Source organism: Lutra lutra, chromosome 2 (assembly GCF_902655055.1).
Source record: "Lutra lutra chromosome 2, mLutLut1.2, whole genome shotgun sequence".
Taxonomy (NCBI): domain Eukaryota; kingdom Metazoa; phylum Chordata; class Mammalia; order Carnivora; family Mustelidae; genus Lutra; species Lutra lutra.
The window spans coordinates 144,781,542-144,807,763 of NC_062279.1; the positions used below are offsets into that span (position 1 = coordinate 144,781,542).

General features: G+C 49.5%; 1 protein-coding gene across 4 annotated transcripts in view; it reads right to left on the bottom strand.

Moving 5' to 3' along the window:
• KIAA0232 (KIAA0232 ortholog) overlaps positions 1-13,489 on the bottom strand; it is an 85,199-nt gene extending 71,710 nt beyond the window's left edge. Inside the window, exons 1-2 of one of the 4 annotated variants that reach the window (XM_047718804.1) lie at positions 13,254-13,485; positions 1,952-2,076 (exon numbers count right to left, since the gene is read on the bottom strand). The gene's annotated coding sequence lies outside the window, so the exon portion shown is untranslated. Of the gene's footprint in view, positions 1-1,951; positions 2,077-13,253 lie in introns of all 4 variants that reach the window. The other 3 variants (XM_047718803.1, XM_047718808.1, XM_047718807.1) reach the window with 3 other exon arrangements.
• Between the last annotated feature and the right edge of the window lie 12,733 nt (positions 13,490-26,222).

The following is a 26,222-nucleotide window of genomic DNA, read 5'->3' on the forward strand; positions in this document are numbered from 1 at the left end:
CCAAAGACCCCACCCTGTGACACTAAGAAAGGAACTGACTGTCCCATCAGATTCAAGTGACCCTTAATTGTATATAAATATCAGAAGCCACCACCATTTGGTGACTCCGCAAGACACGGTGGGTGTGACAAAGCAGCTTAATCTGGGGGGCAGTGGTGGCATGTCCTCTAGTAATTGTAAAGCTAGGAGAATGTCATTTCATCGCATGCTCAAAAAAATCATCCTCAATGGCCCACGTCATCCATCTGCTCTGCGATGACCCGGAATCCACATTTCCGCTCCATGGAAACTCTCACGTTCCAGGTTTAGGAACGTGGATATGCTGATCCAAGACTGAGGAACGAGAGTCACTTCCAACTAGTAGCTTCCTTCCACTCTCTTCTAAACACTGGTCAAGCTACCTCTGTTCAGCCCCTAACCCAATGACTGATGCCCTTACAAGATGAGGGAAACGGTGACAGAGACCTCAGGAGGAGGCCATGTGCAACCAGAGGTGGACAGGAGTAAGGTGCATACAAGCTGAGGAACACCAGAAGCTGAGACAGAGGCACAGACAGGCCTTTCCGCAGCACCTCCCCAGGACCCCAGCCTCTTGACACGGGCCTTTCAGACCCGCAGCCTCCAGAACTGCAAGGATCTCTGTCCACCGCCCAGGCCGTGGCACTCCTTACAGCAGCCTGGGAAACTCTTGCAGCACTTCCTACCTGACACCCAGCTGAAGGCACATTTCTGCTCCTGCGATCCTGCCTCCTGGAAGGTGTACGGGATGGGACAGGAGGAGAAAGAAACGGGCAGGCGTCAGTGTCAGGAGTGTGCTTTTACTCCAAGACATTGCCCGACCTAGGGCTGCTCAAACATCTCTCAAAGAAGCAAATCCCAATACTGTACCTGAAACAGCTTATGGGGGCACAGGTGAGGAGCACGGGAAGCGCCGAAAGTCCCCTCTCCCCATCCACCCCTGCCTCACACCTAGAATCCTTTTATTCATTTGTTCATTCAATAAACATCTGAGCACCTTCTCTGTGCCAAGCACGGCTTTCACAGCATGGAAAAACACGGAGCTAAACCAAACCTCTGCATTTTACAGATGCAGCCTGGGGCCTGCAATGGGTGCAGCCCAGGGCCCCCGTGGTCCAGTTGGGAAGCTGCTGCTGCTTCCACCACACCGTCCACCCCTCACCTAACCTTGACAGCCTTGCTGTCATACAGTTCTGAAGGATCAAGGCAAAACCTTTTTACCTTGCATTAAGCCTATCTTTCTTAATCAAAGCTTTCAGTTTGGCCACGAGTGTTCACCAGCTCCACGGCCCTAGAGACACTTTGAGAAGCCAACGGACCTAAACTGTGTGTTAGAGGGAGAGCGAGACCAGCTCTGACACCACTTCAGCCAAGGGCAGACTGCGGGGTGCTACCCGATCCCTCTTGAAGCTCCCCCCGCCTGCCCTGGCAAGCCTTGGGCACGTCTACTGGAGGAGTTGCCATTTCCATGACAGTTTCAACCCCACAGCTAGGGGAAAAATGGTTAAAAATACAGTTCCTCAATGTGCACTTGTGTGTTTGGAAATGGGCGCATGAAACGCAGGGGCATCAAGGATACCATGTAAGGGGAGGAATGTTTGCCTGACACTGATCGATGCAGCCCCAGCGTGGAGAGCAACATCCCACCAGTGGCGCCGCCTGGGCTCAGCTCCTGGTCTCCAGGAGGCGCTCAGGGCAGGCGCAGCCTGGGCACGAGATCGCACTGACGGAAGGAACTGAACGACAAGAGGGATGATAACAAAGTCCTCTCTCGGGGTAGCTGAGCCCACTCCCGGGGCCTAAGTGAGTGTTGACAGGCACTCTGCGTAGTTTGGAAGAAGGAAGGGAAGACATTCTTATAGGTGTCACAGCAGGCAAAGGCTGCAGGTGGGAGGGTGCCTGAGACCGAGGTTCTGAGGGTCACGGGAGTCACCTGCCTGCATTGACTGCGTCAAAGCTCTTACACGAGCACCTTCTCTGACTGTGGTTCTTTGGCAAAGGCCACGTTACAGCACAGCTCTCACTGAACAGGCTGCATCCCCGTCTGGATGGAACTCACTTTAAAACAAAACCAAAAACAAGAGAAGTTACAGGGAAAGATCCTGATCCTCCTGACTATCTCCAAGAGCTGTTCCTGTCTAAAGAGCCAGGCCCACCTACCGTACAGTGGCCAGGCCTAGCTGCTCTGATTCTTTTCCACAAGTTCTAGAGAAATTTTAGTGAGGCTCACTTGCCCACAGACCACAACTGTTATCACCCCCTCTCTTCTTCAGCTCCCCTCCTCCGCCAGCTCTCCAGACCGTCCTTGGACTTCCCTACCAACACTCGCTTCCTCCATTAGCACCACCCAGCTGCAAGATGTAAGTCACCAGTATGCAATTTCAAATTTCCCAGTAGCCACAGTAAAAAGGAAATGGGTAAAATTAATTGTAGTAATATATTTTATTTAACTCAATAGATTCAAAATATTATCAATCCAAACAGAATCGGGGTAAGAGATCACTGATATTTTATATTTTTCCCCTACACCGAGTCTTGGAAATCTGGTGTATGTTTGACACAGCACATCTCAAAGCAAACTAGCCACAATTCAAGCACTCAAAAGCCATATGTGGCTCATGGCTAACTAACTGAACAGCAGTCCTCGCTGATGTCCAGTCCTATGAATTTAAATACCATCTATGTAGCAATTACTCCAAACTGTACTCTTTCTCTCAAGAATCCAGGAATTCTAGAGCCATCAAGCTACAAGACAGTTAGGTGTCTAACTGGCTTCTCAACTTATAATAGGTCTTAAAAAAAACCCACAAAAACTGAATTCTCACCACCAACAATCTTGCTGAGACCTTCCCAATGTCAGCCAAGGTGAGCTCCTGTTTCCACTGCTCAAAGCAAAAGCTTTGGCATCATCCAGACCCCTCATCCTCCTCTCAAATCCCATACCCAACCCACCAGCAAATCCATAGTTCTCCCTTCCTAACACATCCAGAATCAGGGTCCTTCGCCTGTTCTGCTCTCCCTCTGGATGACGCTCAGCTCTTCAGAGAGCTCCATTCTTCCCCCTTACTTCCTTCGGGTCTCAGCTCAAATAGCATCTGATCAGAGAGCCCTTCCCTGTCCACCCTATACAACACGACCCTCGTCTCCTACTTTATTTTTCCTCTTAGCAGGAGCTGTTGCTTGACGGCTGTACCCATTCGCTTACTCATATTGTCAGGACAGAACAGGGCTGCGTATGCACAGGGAGCAGGGGCCCTCAGGAGAACCTGACCCAGTGGACCCACAGCCACCCGCTGCTGCACATTCAGAGTCCTCACGGTGCCCACTTTTTAAATAAATAAAGCCCCAAGTAATCCTACATACCCACTAGTGGTGCTCTGATCAACTGAGCCTGATGGTTCAATTTTATTTTCATTCCTGATTTGCCTGTGATGGGCTTAGGATTCATTTTACTAGATTTCAGAAAATGAAATCCCAGGGATAGGTCTGAAACTTAAACTGTTTCTCTAAAGCTTCAAGTAAAGCACACCTTAAAAAAACAAACCAATACAAAATCTAAAACTGCAGTTCAGTACCAACTTCCTACTGCTGTTTTTACAGCTCCTTTAAAGACTTTTTCAGTTTGTAGCATTCTAGATTAGAGGTTTTTCAACAAAATACACACTGAGTTCACATAGTCTTAATTAGCAGATTTTAAGAACACTCAAGAATGCTGTAGGTGCATTTATATAATGCATTCCCGAAAGTCTCCAAGTTGGTAACCAAATTGGTAGTGGTGGTCACTCAGAGGTAGCAGCATAAGGAGGCATGAGGATGAGGGGTGCTTCTTTTAAATAGTGTTTACCGGACTAGGGCACGGGGTGGGGGGTGGGGGGGGTCAGCTGGCTAAGCATCTCACTCTTGATTTCAGCTCAGGTCATGATCTCAGGGGTGTGCGATCAACCCTGTGTCGGGCTCCACAATGGCTCTGGCACCTGCTTAAGATTCTCTCTCCCTGGGGCACCCAGGTGGCTCAGCCCGTTAAGCATCCGCCTTCAGCACAGGTCATGATCCCAGGGTCCTGGGATCAAGCCCTGCATTGGGCTCCCTGCTCAACAGAGTGCCTGTTTCTCCCTCTCCCTGCCGCTCTACTTGTGTTATCTCTCTGTCAAATAAATAGAAGTCTTTATTTAAAAAAAAAAAAAAAAAGATTCTCTCTCTTCCTTTCCTCCCGCTCAACACACACACATCCCCATTTAAAAAAAAAAAAAAAGCCTTTATAGGACTGACATAATTGGTAGGGTCCAGTGCAAAGTGAAAATGTAGGCCCCTTGATCAAAATTATTTAAGCATCAAGGCAGCTCCCCCTGCGTGTGCTCTCTGACAAATAAATATATATATTTTTTAAATTCCTTAAAAAAAATATGTTCAGGGACACCTGTCTCAGTCAGTTAAGCATCTGCCTTCAGCCCAGGTCATGATCCCAGGATCCTGGGATCGAGTCCTACATCAGTATACCTGCTCAGCGGGGAGCCTGCTTCTCCCTCTGCCTGCAGCTCCCCCTGCTTGTACTATCTTGCTCTCACTCTCTCCCTGACAAATAAATAAAATCTTAAAAAAAAAAAAAAAAAAAAAAGAAAGAAAAAAAGTGTTCAGGGCGCCTGGGTGGCTCAGTGGGTTAAGCCTCTGCCTTCCGCTCAGCTCAGGTCATGATCTCGGAGTGGCATCGGTCTTTCTGCTCAGCAGGGAGCCTACTTCCCCCACCCCCACCCCCCCGCCTGTCTCTCTGCCTACTTGTGATCTCTCTCTGTGTGTCAAATAAATAAAATCTTAAAAAAAAAAAAAAGTGTTCAGCGACACAGAAGCCCATCCCATCAACTAGCTCAGTAAATTCTGGCACATTCATACAATGGAATACTAGGCACAAAAAAAAGCCACAGTGAATCAGACGTGAACATAAAGACTTGTGTGTGGGGATATGGAGAGCACCCCAAGCACAAAGTTCAAGGTTTGCTTAAACACAAAACACTCTCGACAAGGACTCCCATTTTTTAGAAACACTGGCGTATTTTTTGCCTAGGACACCCAAGAGACTTATCAATGTTTTCTTCAGTACAGGATGAGTATAGGAGGGGTAGGAGCATGAAAGGAGACTTTTTTTTTTTTAAAGATTTTATTTATTTATTTGATAGAGATCACGAGCAGGGAGAGAGGGAAGAGGAAGCAGGCTTCCTGCTAAGCAGAGAGCCCGATGCGGGGCTCGATCCCAGGACCCTGGGATCATGACCTGAGCCGAAGGAAGAGGCTTTAACCCACCGAGCCACCCAGGTGCCCCAGGAGACTTACTTTTCATCTTATAATCTGCTGCTGTTTTAGAACAATGTTTTGATGAATCATACAAAATATACTTTAACAGTTTTTTAATTTTTTTAAAATATTTATTCACTTAAGTAATCTCCACACCCAACATGGGACTTGAACTCAAGCTGCACAATCAAGTCGCATGCTCTTCTGACTGAGCCAGCCATGCACTCCTACTTTAACAGGTTTTTTGTGGTTTTTTTTTTAGATTTTATTTATTTATTTGACAGACAGAAATCACAAGGAGGCAGAGAGACAGGCAGAGAGAGAGGGGAAAGCAGGCTCCCTGCTGAGCAGAGAGCCCGATGCGGGGCTCGATCCCAGGACCCTGAGATCATGACCCGAGGCAAAGGCAGAGGTTTTAACCCACTGAGCCACCCAGGCACCCCTACTTTAACAGTTTTAAATAAAGCTTTTAAATTTATAAAAACAAGAAACTCCTTTGCTGGTACCAGCAAAGAAAGTAAAAAATAAAAATGCAATCAGTACTCAATTATCTATGGTGGTAACCAAATAAAGCGATGGCAAATCACCACCACCAAAAAAAGAATTAAAAAAGCGTCTATTCTAATAGCTAAACTATGGAAAGAACCTAGATGTCCATCAACAGATGAATGGATAAAGAAAATGTGGTATACACACACACACACACACACACACACACACACACACACAATGGAATACTATGCAGCCATCAAAAGAAATGAAACCTTGCCATTTGCGATGACGTGGTTCGAACTAGAGGTATATGCTTAGCGAAATAAGTCAATCGGAGAAAGACAACTATCATATGATCTCCCTGATATGAGGAAGTGGAGATGCAACGTGGGGAGTTTGGGGGGTAGGAAAAGAATAAATGAAACAAGATGGGATCAGGAGGGAGACAAACTGTAAGAGACTCTTAATCTCACAAAACAAACTGAGGGTTGCTGGGGGGAGGCGGGTCAGGAGAAGGTGGTAGGGTTATGGACATTGGGGAGGGTATGTGCTATGGTGATTGCTATGAAGTGTGTAAACCTGGCGATTCACAGACCTGTACCCCTGGGGCTAATAAGAAATTGTATGTTTATTTAAAAAATTTAAAAATTTTTTTAAAAAAGCATCTATTCTATTTCAGCTTTCTCTCCACTAAAATCTTCACAGAAGATGCTAAGAAACAAAATGTTAATCAGACACCTAAGAAAAAGCTAGTGACTGAATAAATAAATTGAATTAAAGGTTTGAATAAATCCCCAAACTGGGCCAACAATTTTTGAAACAGCTCTGTACTGGCTATTAAGATTCCAAAGGTACTCTGGAAAATGGAACTGAGCTAGAAACTAGCTCCTGGTTGAAAAGGAAAAGAAGTCCCTCCTCACTTTCCACCTCCCCATATTAACTATGGTAATAACCGCATCACCAAAAATGAAGTCTGAAAATGCACTAAGCCACATTTCCTGATACTTATTTAGCTCCATGAATTTTTTCTCCACAGATAATGGGCTCATTTCACTCTGTACTGAGCAACCACTCCCTTGTGCCAGGTACCATGAAGACTGCAGACATTGCCCGGCTCGCTTCCAGTCATGAGAGGAGCAAATGTACACATGTGCATGCACAAACACACACCTACAGTGCCTGTATTCACAGAACACCCACTTCTAGCTAGAAACAAAAGCAGCACATTCTCAAGCATACTGTAATGATTAAATTACTGTCTTACTGCCATTATTTCTAATACATTAGTTCTTCCACTGGGATAGCCCTATCATCCACAATTCTTTGAGGCAGGTTTTAAGAGAGATTTATTAGGAATATATAGATTTCCAGGACACCGGTTAAGCATCCACCTTCGGCTCGGGTCATGATCCTGGAGTCCCCTGGCAGGCTCCCCGCTAGATGGACAGTCCACTTCTCTCTCTGACCCTCCCCACTCTCCTGCTTTCTGTCAAATAAATAAATAAAATCTAAAAAAAAAAGTTTCAAAATTGGGGCACCTGGGTGGCTCAGTTGGTTAAGCATCTGCCTTTGGCTCAGGTCATGATCCCAGGGTCCTGGGACTGAGCCCCACATCAGGCTCCCTGCTCAGTGAGGAGTCAGCTTCTCCCTCTCTCCTGCCCCTCCCCCATGCTTGTGCACATGTGCTCTCTCTCTCTTTCTCCATCTCAAAAATTTAAAAAAAAAAAAAAAATCTTTAAAAAAAAGTTTCAAAATTATATCTGGTTTTCCTTACCTAGTTTCTCCCTCTCCAGCCAGGGTAACAGTGATGACCAGACAAAGGAAGAGACAAAGAGCTATGGGGAAAGCCTAGCGACCCAGAACGCTTTGGAAGGAATATCAAAATCAGAATTTAAACAGTCACTCCAAATTCTGAATAGAGAGATTCTATCACTTAATAATTACGAGACATTTAAGATTAAAATGAAAACATTTGCTTTACTGAAAAATAACATAGTGTGAAATTTGACAATTCCCATTTCTACTTTCTTTTTTAATTATTTTTTTTAAAGATTTTATTTATTTATTTGTCAGAAAGAGAGAGCGAGCGCGAGAGCAAGCACAGGCAGACAGAATGGCAGGCAGAGTCAGAGGGAGAAGTAGGCTCCCTGTGGAGCAAGGAGCCCGATGTGGGACTCGATCCCAGGACGCTGGGATCATGACCTGAGCTGAAGGCAGCTGCTCAACCAACTGAGCCACCCAGGCGTCCCTTCCACTGACTTTCTTAAGCCACAAGCAAAAAACGTGGTTCACCTACAGATAAGTCTGGTCTGCCTGTCTTCAGAATAATTTAGGACCACTGTCACTAATGTGCTTGTGCAAGAGCCCTCTCCAATGAAGTACTCACTTCTCTGCTTGGTATCAAACTAATAAAGAACAGGACTGCAGGTGGAAAACCCAGAGGACTTTTCTTTACATACACACTTAGAAGGATGCCCCAGGAACAATCTGTGAACACTGTTACAGTAAACCAGCACATACAATCTATCAACTTAGCCAACCACTAGTGTTTTCTACACCTGCTTAAAATACTGGCTAACAGCTGCTGCTTACCGAGCACTTACTATGTGCTGGCCCTGTTCTGCATCATGGGCATGCATGAAGCTCTCACTGAGAACCATTCCAACCCTGCTTCCCCTCTGCTGAAATCAGAGACTGCAGGATGGCTGACTTAATTCCCTCAAGCATTTAATGAGTAAGTACTACATAAAAGACCACACTGCACAGTAGAAGGAATCAGCAGTGGATAAGGTTTCCGGTCTTCCCTCAAGACGTTTATAATCCAGGAAAGGCCTCCACGTAAAGACTACACTAAAATGTCATAAAGAAAAATAACTGAGTGGGGGCATCAGTCAAACACTGTGTGGGAGAAGAATGATAAAGAGTTAACTCTGACAACCCAGGAAAAGTTTCTTTCATGGAAGCAGAAGCATTTAAGCCAAGCTCTCAGTATTAAGGATTCTGATAGGAAGAGAAAGGCGCAAAGGACGTTCCAGAGTAAAGGAACTGGACAAAACAAGCACAAAAGTGGCCAGAAGCCTAGGGCTGAAATATGAGGTGGAGGCGCTGAGAGAGAGGCAGTACAGACAGGGCTGAGAGTTCTAGGAGGCCAGGTGGTGTTGGTCTTACAGTGATTTCTTTACCACTAAGACCCAACTGGTGGTAGTGTCTCTAAGGAGAAAATCTTTGTAGGAGTAAGCCTACCAACAGAACTAGGCCATATCTCAGGTGTGGCAGAATGGCGGGGCGGGGGGGGGGGGGGGGGGGTTGTGCTGAGAACCTCAGCAGCGCACACTGGGAGGCGGGGATGATGGGATCTGATCTACCCACTGAGCAATTCTGGCAACAGAACACAGGAAGACCAGGGAGACCAGAGAAAGGGAGGCCATCAGCAGGCCTACAGTAACAATCTACAGGAGTACTGGAAGGGCTCACTAGGGGAACTGCTGAGAAAAACGCTGATGGAAAAGAGACATGGGGGTAGACCTCGTAAAAACCCAAGTTTCCAGACTGGGAATGGTAATGAGGGAGACAAATGTGTGGCAAAGGCATCCTATAAGCTTCTATCTGAACAAGGACGTGCCACACACAAAGTATAGCCACTTTAAGTGACGCTGCAGAGCAAAAATAGCACAGACAAGACTGTTCTCATTTCACAGAATAAAGACACTGAGGTCCAAGAGAGATTTAACTGACTTACCCAGGCTGACACAGGGGGAAAAAGAGGAGCCAAGACACCAACCCGAGTCTTGCAAACCCAGGCCTAATGTTCTTTATTTTATTTAATTAATCAATTATTTATTTTAAAGATTTTATTTATTTACTTGTCAAAGAGAAAGAAAGCACAAATAGGAGGAGCAGCAGGCAGAGGGAGAAGCAGGCTCCCCTCTGAGCAAGGAGCCAGATGTGGGACTCGATCCCAGGATCCCGGCCGGGATCAGGACCTGAGCCAAAGGCAGACACTCAATCAACTGAGCCACCCAGGTGTCCCCTAACGTTCTTTAAATAACCCTCCCCAAAACCAAGTTACTTTTTATATTGTAACAAATGTCCAAAAAAAAAAAAAAAAGGCATTTTAAACAAAAAATGCTTAAAAAAAGAGCTTCAGGGACGCTTGGGTGGCTCAGTGGTTTAAAGCCTCTGCCTTTGGGTCAGGTCATGATCCCAGAGTCCTGGGATCAAGCCCCACATCGGGCTCTCTGCTCAGCGGGGAGCCTGCTTTCCACACCCCCAGCCCTCCCCCCACCTCTGCCTACTGTGATCTGTCAAATAAATAAATAAAATCTTTAAAAAAAAAAAAAGAGCTTTAATCTGCTGGGAGTGCAATTTTATCTCAAAGGTAAGAAATATTCTGGGGCGCCTGCGTGGTTCAGATAGTTAAGCGTTTGCCTTAGGCTCAGGTCATGGTCTCAGGGTCCTGGGATTAAGCCCCACATCAGGCTCCCTGCTCAGCTGGGAATCTGCTTCTGTCTCCCCACTCCTGTGCACACGAGCTCTCTCTCTCTCTTTCTCAAATAAATAAAAATAAAATTTTAAGAAGTATTTTAAAGCTTGTGCTCTTGTTCCCTCTACCCAACAGAGGGACTTACTTCCCAGTCAGCAGTGCAGGCTCATGGACCCTGAAGTTCAGACACAGAAGAGAAAGATGGTTGTTTCTAGTTCCTATAAAAATCCCACCTGGTATTATATGAGAGATCAAACATAATGGAAAAGAAATATTCTAAGTATTAAATACCTTCAATGTAATAAAACTATTTTGAACACTGTGGCTGGTACTCTTATGTTTGTTATTAAAATACTTAGTAATAATAATATACTGCATAAGTAGAATGACAGACTCTGACTTTATTCAGCAAACATTTGAACACTTTTGTGTTAAGACGCCTGAGCAAGGTGCTGGGGGGAAAATAATGGTATGGCCATCACAGCCAGAGTTTCACATACACAATGTAAAGTGATACAGGCAATGATGAAAGCAAAAGAGAGGGTTATGACTGCAGCAATGAATAATTCACATTGACAGGGTTTCTAAAGGGCTCCAGAGGACATAAAATGGGGTGTGAACTTTTAAAAATGGGAGAGGGCGGGAGTGAGAGCACTGCAATCAGAGAAAAGGACATAAGCAAAGAAGGAAGTAGCTGGGCACACTTAGAGAATGGAGCATAGTTCCATTCGGTGGGACAGTGTAGAAAGGTGACAGAGCGGTCAGGTAAAGTTCAGAGATGATTCGGGTCAGAACGAGGGGCCCTGAATGTGATGCTTGTGGATCTGGAATCCAGGCTCCAAACAACAGGCAGTCTTAGCAATCTGAGCCAGAGACTGGCAAGATGTGATCTGTGTTTAGGAGAGAGGACTCTGGCAGCCAGGCAGAGTGTGCACAGGAAGGGGTGGGGAGGAATCTAAAGAGAGCATCAGCCAAGAGAGGAATCTGTGGCTTCACAAACTAGCACTAATCTTGTATTTTAAAAGCAGAGGGCTTTTGACAGAATTACTTCATATCTCCCCTCACCTGATCACCCCAAGCACCCTGTGGGACAGGTATCATCATTCCTTCCATATTACAGACCAGAAAACTGACTCAGAGGCCATTAATTGCTCCATTTCCAATGCTGCTAAAACAGGGAGAAAAGGCAAGCACACTGTGCAAAATAAAAAAAAAAAAAAATCCTACTGATTCCGAAGCAAAGGTAAAGGTATACCATTAGAGAAATGCTAAAAATCCGTAATTTTCTGAAATGTTGGCAGCTTGTGCAACAGATAAGCTAATTACCATTAAAATTATTACAGATTTGCTTGTTTTTGCCATGTTAAAGACTTGTACTATTCTTTAAAAAGCAAAAAACCCTCTAATTCCACTTCCTATGGATTTAAATACTTAATAGTAGTAATCTCCCCTCCACTGAATGTTCAGTGGCCAAACGGGCAAACATGAAAACTGATCCATGTGCCCAAACTGAAGAAGTAAACTACTTTTGAAATAATTAAAAATTCATTATTTAGCACGTACAGCAATTCAATCTAGTATATACAATAAGGCATGATTACAAAGCGCTTACCTAAAGGTAGGCAAAGGCACAATTTTGGAAATGGTTTTTGTCACAAAGAAAAGGCATAAAAAGGATTCCGAGACCCATTTAAGAATGGATCCATCCAAAACAACCAATGACAGAATATTTGACCTTCAGGATGCAGACTGGTAGATTTCCCCCGCTTTAAGTGCATAGTCTACGAAACGGTCCAGGAATTCTGGCAGGAATAGGAATCTCCTATTCACACTGCATAGGAGAAATCTAGCTTGGGGATCTGATTGTTTAGTTTTATCCACAACATCACCTCCTATTAACAAAACTGCCTGCCCGCACCCCTTCACCCATCTTCTACCACCGGGTTGTCTTTTTTCCTTTCCTTTTCTTTTTTTTAAACAAACAAAGGCCCAAAGATGTAAAACCCACTCTTAGAAACTTGGCACAATGAATCCAAGCATCCCACCCAGCTCATTACTAGCAGGAATCACAATTAAATGATCGCAAGGAACCGCACGTCCCCTCCCCGCCTAATCTCCTATACCTTCTTCGAGGTTAAGTCTCTACACCTCGCCCAGAGGCCTCAAACTGAGAAACCAAAACTGAGTTCGGCCAAGACCGGGGCGGGGCGGGGCGGGGGGGGGGGGCAGGGGTCTCGTCCCGGGGAGCCCGGCAGGCCTGTCACCTGCGCACTGCCCGCGGCACGCTAGCCCCTCGGGCGGCAGGCGGCCCTTCGCACGCGACGGCCCCGAATCCCGGGCCGGGAGGTACGGGGAGCTCCGCGAGCCCGCAGCAGCCCCGCGAATCCCGCATCCCTCCAGCGCCGGCGACTCAGCGGGCCCGCAGCTCTCGCCGGCGACCGTAACCTTCGCCGGACCCCGCGCCCCGCCCGCCCCGCGCCACAGGCCCGCGTGCCCGTCACTCAGCGCCCGCCCCGCCCCGCGCGGCCCCTCCCCCGCCGGCGGTCTCCCCGCCCGGGCCCCCAAAGGACAATGCTGGAGGGGAGGGGCGGAGGCACGCGCGGGCCGAGGGCAACGCGCCGGGCGCCTACCCGCCGGCCGCTGGGGAGACCCGCCGCCAGCCCCGCCAGCCCCGCCGCCCCCGGGCCCCGCGCCCCGCCTCGCCTCCCCGCCGCGAGCCGCTCCCCGCGCGGCTGCACCGGCCCATTGTGCGGACTCATCGTCCGGCCCCGGCGCGCCCGGCACGGAGCGAAGCCGCAGCGACCGGGACGGGGGGCCTCCGGGCCCCGCCGCACGCCCCGGGCCCGGCCGGGGTTCCCGCGGAGCCCGCGGGCCCGCCGGGGCAGTTCGGCCTCCCTCGGGCCGGCCCCGGGCCCCTCCGCGCCGGCGGTCGCCGCGGCCCGCGCCCACCCGCCTCGACCCCGGCCCGCGGTACCTGCCGAGCGGCCGGGCGGCGCGGCGGCCGGCGGGGGCGCCTCCTCTCGAGGCAAGGGCTCCGAGCGGCTGCCGAGCGCCGGCGGCCCTGGCCTGCGCCTTACGTAAAGCGGCGGCGGCTCCGGCGCCACTCGGCGGAGGGCGGGAGGCGGCGCGCCGCGGCCGCTCCGCTCCGTTACCCGGCAACTGGCCTCAGCGCCCCGCCAGCCGGGCGCGCTCCATATCCTTCCGCCCAGCCGCCGGATTACATCAGCGCACGCCCGCCCCGCCCGGCCCCGCCCCTTCGACCGCCCGGCCCCGCCCCCACGGCCGGCCGGTCCCTTGGGCGGCGGCGCAGGGGCCCGGGGCCTGGCCGAGCCACTGGGCGGGGCGTGAGTGCTGGGGGCCGCCGGGAGGTGCGGGGCTGCGGGTGGGAGCCCACCCCACGTGAGGGCAGTCGGAGGGGAAACGCCCCCTGCGGAGGGCGCGGGGGGCGGCATCCGGCGAGAGCCCCTCAGCAACGCGGCTGCCCCTCCCCAGACCCCAGACACCGCCGGGGCCGCGCGACTCGCGCTGCACCGCCACTCCCGCGGCCCGGTACAGCCCCCGCCTTTCCGGGTGCAGGCTCCACCTGTCTGCGCCCCCTCCTACCCGCGTCCTGGGATGGCTGGAGTGGGCGGTTTAAAATAAAGACTTTAATTTTTTTTTTAATTTTTTTTTTAAGGATCCCAGAAGACAAGCTAAAGAAATGTGACATGGCTCTTTTTATTAAGTAGGCAAAAATAAATTCTGGAACATTCGAAAGTGGGAACCAAAAATGTGCACTAACCTTTTAATCAACGTCTCTCTTCACACCCACCTTCCTTAAATGTGATTCCTAGTCCCGTCCTTAAAAAGCAAAAAACTAAGGATGATTGGCACCAGAAGGGATGAAGCCCGGGAGATTACCTACTTACAAAGAGAAAACCTGTCCAGAGGAGCAGTGCCCTACCTGGGGTCATGGTTCCGTTGATGTATTTATTGAGCGCCCACCAGATGCCAGGCGGGGGGCTTTTCTGTTGAGAACTTGAAAGGCAACCAGCTCACAGGCTCCTGAGAAGCAGAAGTACAGACTGGGAAGGGGCCAGCTGGGTCCCGAGAGGACTGCTGGAGGGATGACCATGGAGAACTATCATTTACATGCTACCTACAAAGTGGTTTTCTGCAAACATTTCTTTTGCTCTTCAGAAGAATCCTGAATACTATCTGCCCATATCACAGGTCAGGAAACTGAGGCTCAGAGAAAGTGATTCTTCTAAGCCTTGCTGCTAGCAGCGGGTGGAGGGAGGTTCCTGACTCCCCCGAACTACACTGGGTCTTGGAGGAGGCAGAGTTAGCATCCAGGCTCTGGCTCTGGAGTCTGGGGTCTTCCCTTGGGCAGCTCTTTCTCATCAGCTTCTGGCAATTTTATTTTCTGAGGTTCCTCTGGGTTGAATGTACCTCGTCAGAAGTCAGCGTGTTCATTCAGTCAACACATTCTCAGTGCCTGTGCTGGGTTTGGCTCCATGACAGGCAGAGGTGGCCCTGCCCTCTTGGAGCTCACTTTAAAACTGGAGGGAGAGGATGAAAGGGTGTGGGAAAGCCAGGGTGGTCTGGGCAGAACAGAGGCAAGTAAAGGAGTTTGGAAGTCTAGCTGCCAGGTGCCCCCAAATCTGGGATTTCACAAAAGGGTGAAATCTCCCGGGACCAGAGTAACCAACATGTTACATTGCTAATATTGCTGTCCTCTACACTCATTTTGTGAAAGAATTTATGAACAGTGAAAAATAAAAAAAAATAGTAACAATGTATCTCAGATATTCTCAGAAGGAAACACAGTGGGCAATGTTATAGCTATACACACACACACACATACATGCACACAAACACACACTCAGAGTTTACTGGCCTTATTTTTCTCATTTTGCCACAGACCAGATTCTCTAAACCATAAAGCAGTGAAATCAGAAGGCTTCCTAGAGGCGAAGTATTGAAACTGAACAGGCGGTAACTAGGATTAGTAGGATTTAGAATGGTAGGGTAAGATTACAGATTAGAGAATGAGAGTATCTTGGTTTCTGTATTTCCTTAACAAAATAGCTCCGCGTGCTTCAGATTGTTTGTTTTGATAAAAGTCCTAGAATGTTTGGCTGACTCCAACCTCGGGGCCTTTGCACTTGCTGAATCCTCTCTTCCCATGTCTTTCCATAGCTGGCTCCTTCCTGTTCAGGGTTCAGCTATAAGGTCATACATTCAGAGACACCTTCCTGATCCCCAATTTGGAATGGCCTGCCTTCCCAGTCATGAGGCAATCACCCTCTTTTGGTTTTTTTATTCATCATTTTTGTCAGTATAAGCAATTATCTTGGTTGTATGTTTGTTTGGTCATTAAACTCAGCTTCCCCCCCAACCCCAAGACCTGCATCCCAGGAGAGCTGTCCTTTTGTCTGTGGTGGTCACCAACCCATCCTGAGACCTGTCAGTTTGTGGGTGAATGACTAAATGGCCATCTGGAATGGAGTCTGAGGGTCTACACGGAGAGAAAATGACCCCACTTACTCATGTGAGCAATTGGGAACGGCATCTCAAACATGAACCCTTCACTCTAGTAGGCCACCCTGCCCGAGACCTTCTTTAAAGCTCTCGAGTAGTGATCAGAAGAATTCAACCCGGAATAAAGAGGGCTGGAGGGCAGTGATCCGCAGGGAACAAAAGGAGGCCAGAGGGCACAACTGGGGTGGGAATGGAGGAGTTCTGCCTAAGGATTTTCTAAAGAGAGTATCTTGGGCTCAGCATATGCTGGGATCCTTCATTTCAGCTCTCCAGCCCCAGGATCCCCTCCTGCAGCTCTTTGACCCCTGCAGGAGGATGAGGCCGTGAGAGCGGGCATATGACAACTCCCAGAGCCCTCTGACCTGAATGTTCTGAATGCCAGCAAGGATCCAGGCTGATGCCAACTAGGGCAGTGGTTTTGTAACCACATTCATAAGTCCAGGATACTGCACAGCATGCTGGTAGATGACAGCAGCCAGGCCTCCCCCACTTTCTGACCTTGGGCATGTCTGTGATCTCCCTCTCGGGGACTCAGTTTCCCCTTCTGCACAGCAAGGGATTTAGGCAAGAAGATTTCAAAAGCATCCTCCCATTTGGTTTTTTTCCTCTGAACTTTGGAAACAAAATTTCACCAAAGCCAACTTTGATAAAAGTGGGGAGGTTATGTGGAGGGGGGCAGGGCAGGAGGGATACAGGAAGTCTCTGTACTTTCTGTTCAGTTTTGCTGGGAACCTAAAACTGCTCTTAAAAAAAAAAAAAGTCTGATTTTAAAAATAAAAGGATACGTACCAATCTCAGCTGCCACCCAACACTCACATTACCTGTTCCTGTATTGACCTCAGCTGTCTGCCAAGTGCTCAACTCACATTGTCCCAACCCCAACTTAGCCAGTTGGCAGGGGGAGGTAATTCCCATTTGTAGTTAGAGACTTGGAGGACTCTGGACAGGTCAGTGGCTCACCCCTAGCCACACGGCTCCTTAAATGGCAGGTTAGGTGGCTTGCCCCTAGCCATGTTGTGACTTAAGTGGCAGGTTAGGTGGCTCGCCCCCCCGCCACGCTGGTATTAAGTGGCAAGCACCAGGATTTGATTGCAGCCCTGCTCTCGCTACCATGCAACACAATTCCATTAAAGTCCTTCCTGAGTCAGCCTTTAGATGAACGAAGCCCAGATAAAAATCCCAGAGAAGTTCCCCCAGTTCCCCCCCACAGGCCCAACACCCTCATTCAGGATTCTGAGTGCTCATCTCAGTTCAGATGCTGCCAGTCAAAGCAGTCAACGAACCCCTCCTTCTTGGGTTTTTCCCTTGCTCCCCCCAGGAGCCCTCCTGCCACCTCTCCTCTCAGGGGCCCTGCATTCCCTTCAGGGGTGGTAAATGCCATTCCAGCATCTGAAGAGCTGAGATCAAGGGGCTCCTGGCTGACTCAGTCAGAGGAGTATGGATCTCTTGATCTCGGGATCATGAGTTCGAGCTCCACATTGGGGGTAGAGATTACTTAAATACGTAAAACCTTAAAAAATAAAGTTAACTAAAAGTAAATAAAATAAAAAGTTGAGGTCAAGCCTTTGACGAAGCCTCACAGTATGACTTTGAGGAGCTCACTGACCTTCACAGGGCTTCCATTCCCTAGTGTATGAACGATGGAGGGATAATGGCCCTGTCCTGCTCATCTGTCAGTTATATTAAGGGCCAAACACAATCAGAGGTACGATGCCTCTGTAGACTCAAAGATGCCATGCAAATGTCCGGTATCATTATCTTTTCTCAAATTTGTCCCAAGGGCTGATGGTAATATCCTCACTCTAGCCCCTCCACCCCAATTCACAGAAAATTCAACAGGGTCACCAGCGACCATCCAGTCTATAGGCAGGGTGAATGCTGGCTAAGCACACAGGCTGGACCACTGGGTGGAACCCAGGCTCTACTACTTGGCTTGCTGACATAGGGAATCTATTTTGCATCTCAGTTTCCTCCTCTGTAAAATGGGCATAATAGAGGGCATCTGGGTTGTTCAGTTGGTTAAGCAACTGCCTTAGGCTCAGGTCATGATCCAGGAGTCCGGGGACGAGGCCTGTATCAGGCTCCCAGCTCCACGGGGAGTCTGCTTCTCCCTCTGACTTTCTCCTCTCTCATGCTCTCTCTCACTGTCTCTCTTTCAAATAGATAAATAAAATCTTTTTAAAAATGGGCATAATATGACGGTATCTAGCTCAGAGAGCTATAGTGAGGGGATAAGTAAATCTGCATAGGGGGTCAGACAGCCCCCGTCACACAGCAAACATGCAACCTTTTTCCCTTGGCTGCTGCTCTGCTCTTAAACCCTTCGCTGGCTCCCTCTTCCTCTACCCCTTGTCACCCCACTGCTTCACTGCTGCCACTCAGCCTGCTCCTGGGTGCTTTCCTCCCCTCTGCAGCCTGAGCTCACAAGGAGACAGAAGGACATCTCTATCTCCTCCGCACCCTGACCTTTCTCTGAGGCCCCGGACCTGCCCCCTGCACTTGTTCACCTTGCTGGGTGAGGCCTCTACCCCAGGGTGTCCATGGCTGACTCCCCATGCAAGCCGTGCCCCTCACCCATTTCCATGTTATGGCATTGCCCTCTCCCCGCTGCTGAGCCAGAGTCCTCATGTACTCTGCCCTTATGAATCTGCTTCAGAAATGAACTTGCAGTCAGACTGGGTGTGAGTACAACACCTGTGCAACCTTGAATGCTCTGAGGTATCTCCAAAATAGCGCCTTGAGAGTCTGAGTGGGAAGCGAGGCTAAAGTCTAGCTACTGGAGCCTAAGGCTAGTCCTTGACCCCACTTCCCTCCCAATCTCCGGGCCTTGACCCTGATGGCCTGTCATTAATAACACCAAGCTCCAGGTTTCCTCTGCGCTGGTTTGCTCTTCCACACCCAAGAGAACTCTGTGTCTGGGCGATTGGTATGTAAAGGGCTTGTAGGTGATTTTTAATCAAGATATTAAACTGTGAACATAGCCTACCAGCAGCTTGCCGGCCTTTTGTGGGAGGGGATGTTCCACCCAGGCTGTCACCCCCTCTTTTCCATCAGAAGAGGCTCCCTAGCTCCTTACCAACAGGAGGGCCCAAGAAATAACGGGAGGGAATGCCGGGCAGAGAAGCAGGTCCCAACACTGGGAAACCTGGGCTGGACCCAGATCCTCCCCATTTACCCCCACATCTTCGTCTGGACAAGTTACCTCACCTTGCTTTCCCAGGTACAGCAAGGGGCAGATCCCAGCCCAGCAAGGACCACAGGAAACTGGCCTTTTCTTCCCACCCCTGAGAAGCACAGAGCGAATGTGTTCTAGTCACACTTCACAAGCACTCATGGGCCAGCTCTGTGCTGCGTGCTGGGGACCAGGGTGATTCCAACACAGACCCTTTGAGGACCGCACTGACTCCTGGAGACGACACAGCCATAAATAGAGACCTAACTGTCTGAGAGCACAAAAGGAAGGGAAGCACACTGGCCTGGCATCTGTTGAGTTTCTACGGGGTCCATTTCCTAGGGCTTCGGTTAAAAGTACCCTAAACGAGCTGGCTTATGCACCAGAAATGCGTTGACCTACAGCAATGGAAGGTAGAAGCCTGAAAGCAAGGTGTCAGCAGGGTGTGCTCCCTCTGAAGCTTCTAGAAACTTCTCCCTTGCCTTTAGCAACCCCTGCTGTTGGCAGCCATCCCTGGTGCTCCATGGCTCGCAGGGGCTTAAGTCCAGGCTCTGCAAACATAGCACACAGCATCTCTTTCCCATTTCTCTCTTCTTATAAGGACGCTAATCTCATAGAATTAGGGGCCCACCCTACTCTAGGATGACCTCATCTTAACTAATTATATCCACAAAGACCCTATTTTCAGAGAAGTTCACCAAGGCAGTTAGGATGTCAACATATTTTGTCCGGGGGTCGGGGGGGCAGAGTGTAACCTCTGACACCTGCCATGTTCTTGGCCTTGGAGGCAAGTGAACATACCTGACCTACCTCACTTGACGCACTACCTCACTTGATCAATGGGAGAAAGGAGGGCCTATTGTTGTTGTTTTAACAACTGGAAAAATCAGCCTCAGAGAACTGGAGTGATTCTCCCAGGTCTACCGCTCAGCTGGTGCTCCAAGCTTTTTTTTTTTTTTTTTAAAGATTTTATTTATTTATTTGACAGAGATCACAATTAGGCAGAGAGGCAGGCAGACAGAGAGAGAGAGAGAGAGAGAGAGGAGGAAGCAGGCTCCCCGCTGAGCGGAGAGCCCGATATGGGGGCTCAATCCCAGGACTCTGGGAACATGACCTGAGCTGAAGGCAGAGGCTTTAACCTACTGAGCCACCCAGGCGCCCCCAGGACTCCAAGCTTTTAACCCCACATTCAGTTTTCTTCCCTTTTCTCCTTCCATCTGTCCCATCAGGAGACCTGAGTGCAATGGGACAGGCCCTAGGCGGGGTTCTGGGTAGGCATTGGTAAATAAGGTCAGCCTGTTTGCCTGGAACCTACAATCTGAGGCTGGAGAGGACTATAATATGTTGAAATATACCATTACTAACTGTGATAAAAATTGCAAAACTTTTTTTTTGCAGCGAACAGGAGGCTGTACTTAGCTATAGCTATATTCGCTTAGTCAGCAAAAGGCTTCACTGAAGAAGTGATATCCACATCGAGTCTTAAAGAATGGGAAGAACTAGGCTCTTCATGGTCAGGACAGTGGGCAGGCAGGCCCCAGAGAGCGTTCTAGGCAGAGGAATAGCACATGAGAAGGTCTTGTGGCAGGAAAGGTGCACCGAGAAACTGAAAGCTGGGCATGGCTGAAGGATGGCACATGACTTTGGAGAAGTGGGGTGTGTGTGTGTGTGTGTGTGTGTGTAAGTGTGAACAGAGTGCAGATCAAGCAAGGACTTTGGAACTGATACACAGTGCAGATGGGAAATGTGCATCTACAGCAGATCCACTAGAAAGCAACTCGTGTACCTAGTCAGCAGGTCTAGATCAAGGTCACAGAACGGGTTTAGTGCTCTGGTCAGTTCAAGGCTGAAGAAGACTAGCTCTTGGCTCTGAGGGTGTTTGGAGTCTCAAGTCTCATGGTGCCAGGTCAGATCTTATTTGGAAAATGTCCACAAGGCCAGGTCACCATCCAGAAGTTAGCGTCTGACGAAGGAGCAATGAAGCAGGAGGAGGAGTGGGGTTCTGAGTCTCACTGGCTGGGTGACCCCTGCTTGGGGCTCCTGCCTCCTTCCCCGCACATGCGTGGGTAACACATTCAAAAAGAAGCCGAGAGATCTTTCCAGACCGGGGGGAGCAGGAGAGGCCCTCATGATTGCTGACACTGGCCACTAGGAGGAGGGAGAGGTTTGGTGCAAGGAGCCCAAGAGCAAGGATGTCGACCCGCGCCCCGTGGTCAAGCTGGATAGGTTTCTGACACAGCTAACTCCGCGTTTAACCACGTTGTGTCGGAGAGGGTGTTGGTGAGTCCCACCAATGGTGGCCTCTGGCCCTTTCCCGGATGATGGGGAGGATGGAACTCTTCCCAGCAGAGGGGAAAGACAGCTACAGTTGTAGGTGTGCGAAGCCATGAGGTACATGTCGAAAAGCTGCCCAAATGGAAGGCGTGCGCCCTGCTAGCAGGTGGCCATCCCAGAGCTGCAACCTCAAAGCTGGGGACAAGATTCTGGCCTTTGACCAGTTGACCCGGAACCCCCGGCCCCCAAGGGCTGTGGCACCGTCCCACTCTTTGGTCCATGCAAGGGCTGAGAAGTATTCAGGCATTTTGACAAAGTCCCAGGGACCCTGCGCAGCTGCACCATATCCTACGGGAGATCCAAAGGCTAGAAGTTCGAGGGCACCTGAGATGGCCCAGCCAGCCTCGGCTACAAAAATGAATCCCAGGGGTGCCTGGGTGGCTCAGTGGGTTAAAGCATCTGCCTTCAGCTCAGGTCATGATCTCGGGGTCCTGGGATCGAGCCCCACATTGGGCTTTCTGCTCAGCGGGAGCCTACTTCCTCCTCTCTCTGCCTGCCTCTCTACTTGTGGTCTCTGTCTGTCAAATAAATAAAATCTTTAAAAGAAAAAATTAGCCCCAGATCCTGGCTTGTTATTAAAAGGATTTGGGATGCAAATTAAAATTTTAAAAAAGGTGGGGGGAGCTGAGTTGTTTAAAGAGGAAGGAGGGCAAGGTTTGCTGGGCTGTGTAACTTCCCCTTCTGTTTTCCCACCAGACCTTCCGTAAAGCATGTGAGCTTCACAATGATTTTGGAACCCGACATGACTTTGGGGGGCATGCAAGGTGGGCTTCCATGCCCCACCTCCTCAGTCTGTTCTCATCTCAGCAGTCAGAGTGGTCTGATTCTGGACCACATGGATCATGTCTTCCTCCTCGCCTAAGCCCAAGTAAACAGACACACACAAGGCCCACCAACCAGGCTCCTTTTGACCCACTCTCACAGACACCCCAAGCCTCCTGAAGTAGCCACATTGCCTTTTGCTGTTCCCCAAGTCTGCTTAGTCAACCTCAGGGCCTTTGCCCTTGCTTTGCCTCCACCTGCAGTGCTCTTCCCCCACATACCTGTGTGATTACTTCTTCACTGGGTTCAAGGTGGGTCAGAAGTTATCAGGAGTTGTTTTCTGGGACTGCTGTAACAAATCACCACAAGCTGGGGGGCTTAAAACAACCAAAATGGATTTTCTCCCAGTTCCAGAGGCAGGAAGTCTGAAATCAAGGCATCAGCAGAACAGCATTCCCTCCGAAGGCTCTAGGGAGAGGATTCTTAATCTCTCTCAGCTTCTGCAGATTCTAGTCTTTCCCTGGCTTGTGGCCACATTACTCTAATCTCCCTGCCTCCATCGTTGCTGGGGTATTCACGTGGCCTTCTCTGGGTGTCTGTCTTCTCTCTTCTTCTTTTTTTTTTTTTAATTTTATTTATTTGACACTGACACAGCAAGAGAGGGAACACAAGCAGGCAGAGGGAGAGGGAGAAGCAGGATCCCACTGAGCAGGGAACCGGAAGTGGGGCTTGATCCCAGGACCCTGGGATCATGACAGGAGCCGAAGGCAGTTGCTTAACAACTGAGCCACCCACGCGCCCCGAGTCTGTCTTCTCTTCTTATAAGGACACTATTTGGGATGCCTGGGTGGCTCAGTCGGTTAGGTGTCTGCCTTTGGTTTGGGTCATGATCCTGGGGTCCTAGATCGAGCCCCACATCAGGCTCCCTGCTCAGCAGGGAGCCTACTTCTCCCTCCCCTTCTGCTGCTCCCCCTGCTTGTGCTCTCTCTATCTCTCTCTAACAAATAAATAAACTCTATTTTAGGCTTTTATTTATTTATCTGACACAGAAAAAGAGAGAGAGAGCACAAGCAGGGGGAGCAGCAGGCAGAAGGAGAGGAGAAGCAGGCTCCCCGCTGAACAGAGCATCCCATAGGGATTGATCCCAGGACATCAGGACCTGAGCCTGAGGCAGACGCTTAACCCACTGAGCCATCCAGGAGCCCCCGGACATATCTTTTGGGTCCGCTGTGTAATCCATTATATTTGGTCCTTTCTAATCTTCCATGGTCATAAATAGCACAACCCCTGCGTGGCCTGGGTTTTTCTTCCTAGCACGAAGCATCGCATGCTTCCTTGCACATTTATTTGTCTCTGGCTCTCTCCCCACTGTAAGTCCCAGGAGGGCAAGCAAGGCTCTGTCTGTTTTGCACACTGCTGGATCCTGAGCCCCTAAAACGGAGCCTCACATGCAGCAGGTGCTCAAATAAGGATTTGTTGAATGAATAAATAAAGATCAGAGAGTGCCAAAGACTTACAGCTCTGTTTGGGTCATTCCTAAGAATTGTTACTAACAGCTGGTGATGCTATAGTGTTTACAGGGAAAATGAATATAATTGACACTTATTAAAATGGATATTATGTTTATGTGCCACAATTATGTCATAGTCTGATGACAATGCTTAAGTGTCCTCGGAGGAAGCTAGCATCTTCTAGAAAGAAGTGACCTGAAGTGAGAAGGTACATCAGGTATGCTCATGGCATAGGGGCCAGTGGCTTTGCTTCTCAGAGCCAACATGGAAAATTTGGACTGGGTGACTCTGCCACTTGGCAGTCGCATAGCCTTTGGGCAAAGTTCCCTTCCTGGGGCACCTGGGTGGCGCAGTCAGTTGAGCTTGGTATCAGCTTAGGGTCATGAGTTCGACCCTGCATCAGGCTCCACGCTGATCCCAGAGTCTGTTTGGGTTTCTCTCTCCCCCTGTTCCTCCCCCACCAAAATAAATAAATATATTTAAAAAAAATAATGTTCCTTTCCTGTTAAAGCCCTTTCTTTCTTTCTTTTTTAATTAATTTTATTTATTTATTTGAGAGAGAGCACTAGTTGGGGGCAGGGATCAGCAAGCGGAGGAAGAAGCAGACTTTCCACTGAGCAGGGAGCCCAATGCGGGGTTCGATCCCAGGACCCTGGGATGATGACCCGAGATAAAAGCAGACATTTAACCAAGTGAGCCAGCCAGGCACCCCTGCTCAGGCCCTTTTGACTCAGATGGGGGAGGGGTCAGTGGCAGGAACACCACCTGCCTGCCTCTTCTGACCAGGAGCACCCTCTCCACTGTCTCTCTGGAGCTTGGGACTTCCACAGTGGAGCAGTATCCCCCCCCCCCCGCCGAGGTAAATGGAGAGGATCCGGATCCAGCCCGCACCTTGAGCCGGAACTCTGCTCACCCTTAGCCATCATTTGCTGGGAAAGAAAGAAGGTCCCCAAAAGCATAATATCCAGGATAGTGCTTCAAATGGGTGGGGTTTTTGGAGGTTGGGGCTGGTAGGGTCCACATGGAGATGCAGGGGTCCTAGAGGACGGTTCTCTACTCAGAGGGGTGGGCAGTCAATGTAGGCAAAGGGACTTTGACGGGAGCCCAACAGAGCAAATTTGCCCCTCATGCCCCGTTCCCCTGATACACGGTGACCTGGCAATATGGGAAGAGGAGCCAGAAAAGAAACCCATGCCATCGAGCTTCTGCTCCGTCCCTACATCACCTCACTGCCTTCTCAAAAGTACTCCCATTCATTGTGCAAGTGGGGAAACTGAGGCTCAGAGAAGCGAGTCACCTGAAGCAGGGTCACCCAGCATGCAAAACTCTGTGCAAGTGTCATCTTTCAACGTCACACACTGCTGGAGCCTCTGCTGTGGGCCCTCGGGCCTTCACCCTCAATGTTCCCCAAGCCTGGGGCGTTTCTCAGCTCTGATGAACTCACCTGAGTCCACCTCATGTGTCCTCTTCTCCGGCCAGATCTCCTGTGAGGCACCCTGCTGTCCCCGTCTCCTGGCCCGTGCCTGCACTGCAATGCGTTTGCTGCCCTGTCTGTCGTCCCCACAAGACTCTTTCTCTCCAGCACCCCTCACCCAGCTGACAGTCTGTGTGCTCCCAAGGGCTTGTGGAACAAAGCTCAAGGCCTGACCCAAATGCCACCTCCTCCAGGATGCCTTTCAGAGCAAAGCCTTCCTCTCCACTAGGAATCCATTGACCCACCTCTGAAAAACCCTACCCCACCAAGGTCTGCCCTTCTTGTCAGGATCTATTCCTGTTTCTTTGCTTGTCTGTTACCTCTCTTCCCTGAGAAGATGTTGGGACCTGGCCCAGAACAGAACTTGGTGCAGGGAAGGTGCTCGAGGAAGAAGACCACTCCCAGTGCCCAGCAAGTGTCCCGGGGTGGGGCACTCAGGCCTGTTGGAGTGTACGAATGGACCTGGGCGTCCTATCTCTCCCCTCCCCAGACCTTCGAGTTGGGAGGGCCCTGATGCACTCCCAACCTAACTCACGTAGGAGCGGAGACACAAAACCCAGAGAAGGTGAGTGGTGTCCCCAAGCTCATGTGGCAGAAGTCCGCTGACACCCCATTCTCCTGACTTGATTCCATGCCACTGATTTCTCCTCTCTCCCAGGTTACCTTCTGTGTCTTCCCTCAGTAAAGCATTCAGCTCTTTCTGGAAGCTGCCCTCTCCCCCTGAATTTTACCCACTCAAAAGGCACCTGGCCAAGAGGTTTCTGATGGGGAGCTGCTGGCGGGGAAGCCATTCAGACCTGGGTCTGAGTCTCTCCTCTCACGTTTGGTAGCAGAGGGATGTGGGCAAGCTAGGTCCAAAAAATTGTTTTATAATTGTAGTAAAATACACATCACATAAAATATGTTACCTCAGCCATTTCTAAGTATATAGTTCAGTGGTACAAGATCCATTCATACTGTTTTGCAACTGACACCACTGTCCATCTCCATAATCTTGACCTTGCAAAACTGAAACTGAATGCAGGGAACACTCCCCATTCTGCCCTCCCTCCTCCACCCCAGCCCTTGCAGCCACCATCTACTTTCTGTTTCTAGGAGGTCTTTTTTTTTTTAGATTTTATTTATTTATTTGATAGAGAGACAGAGAGACAGGAAACACAAGCAGGG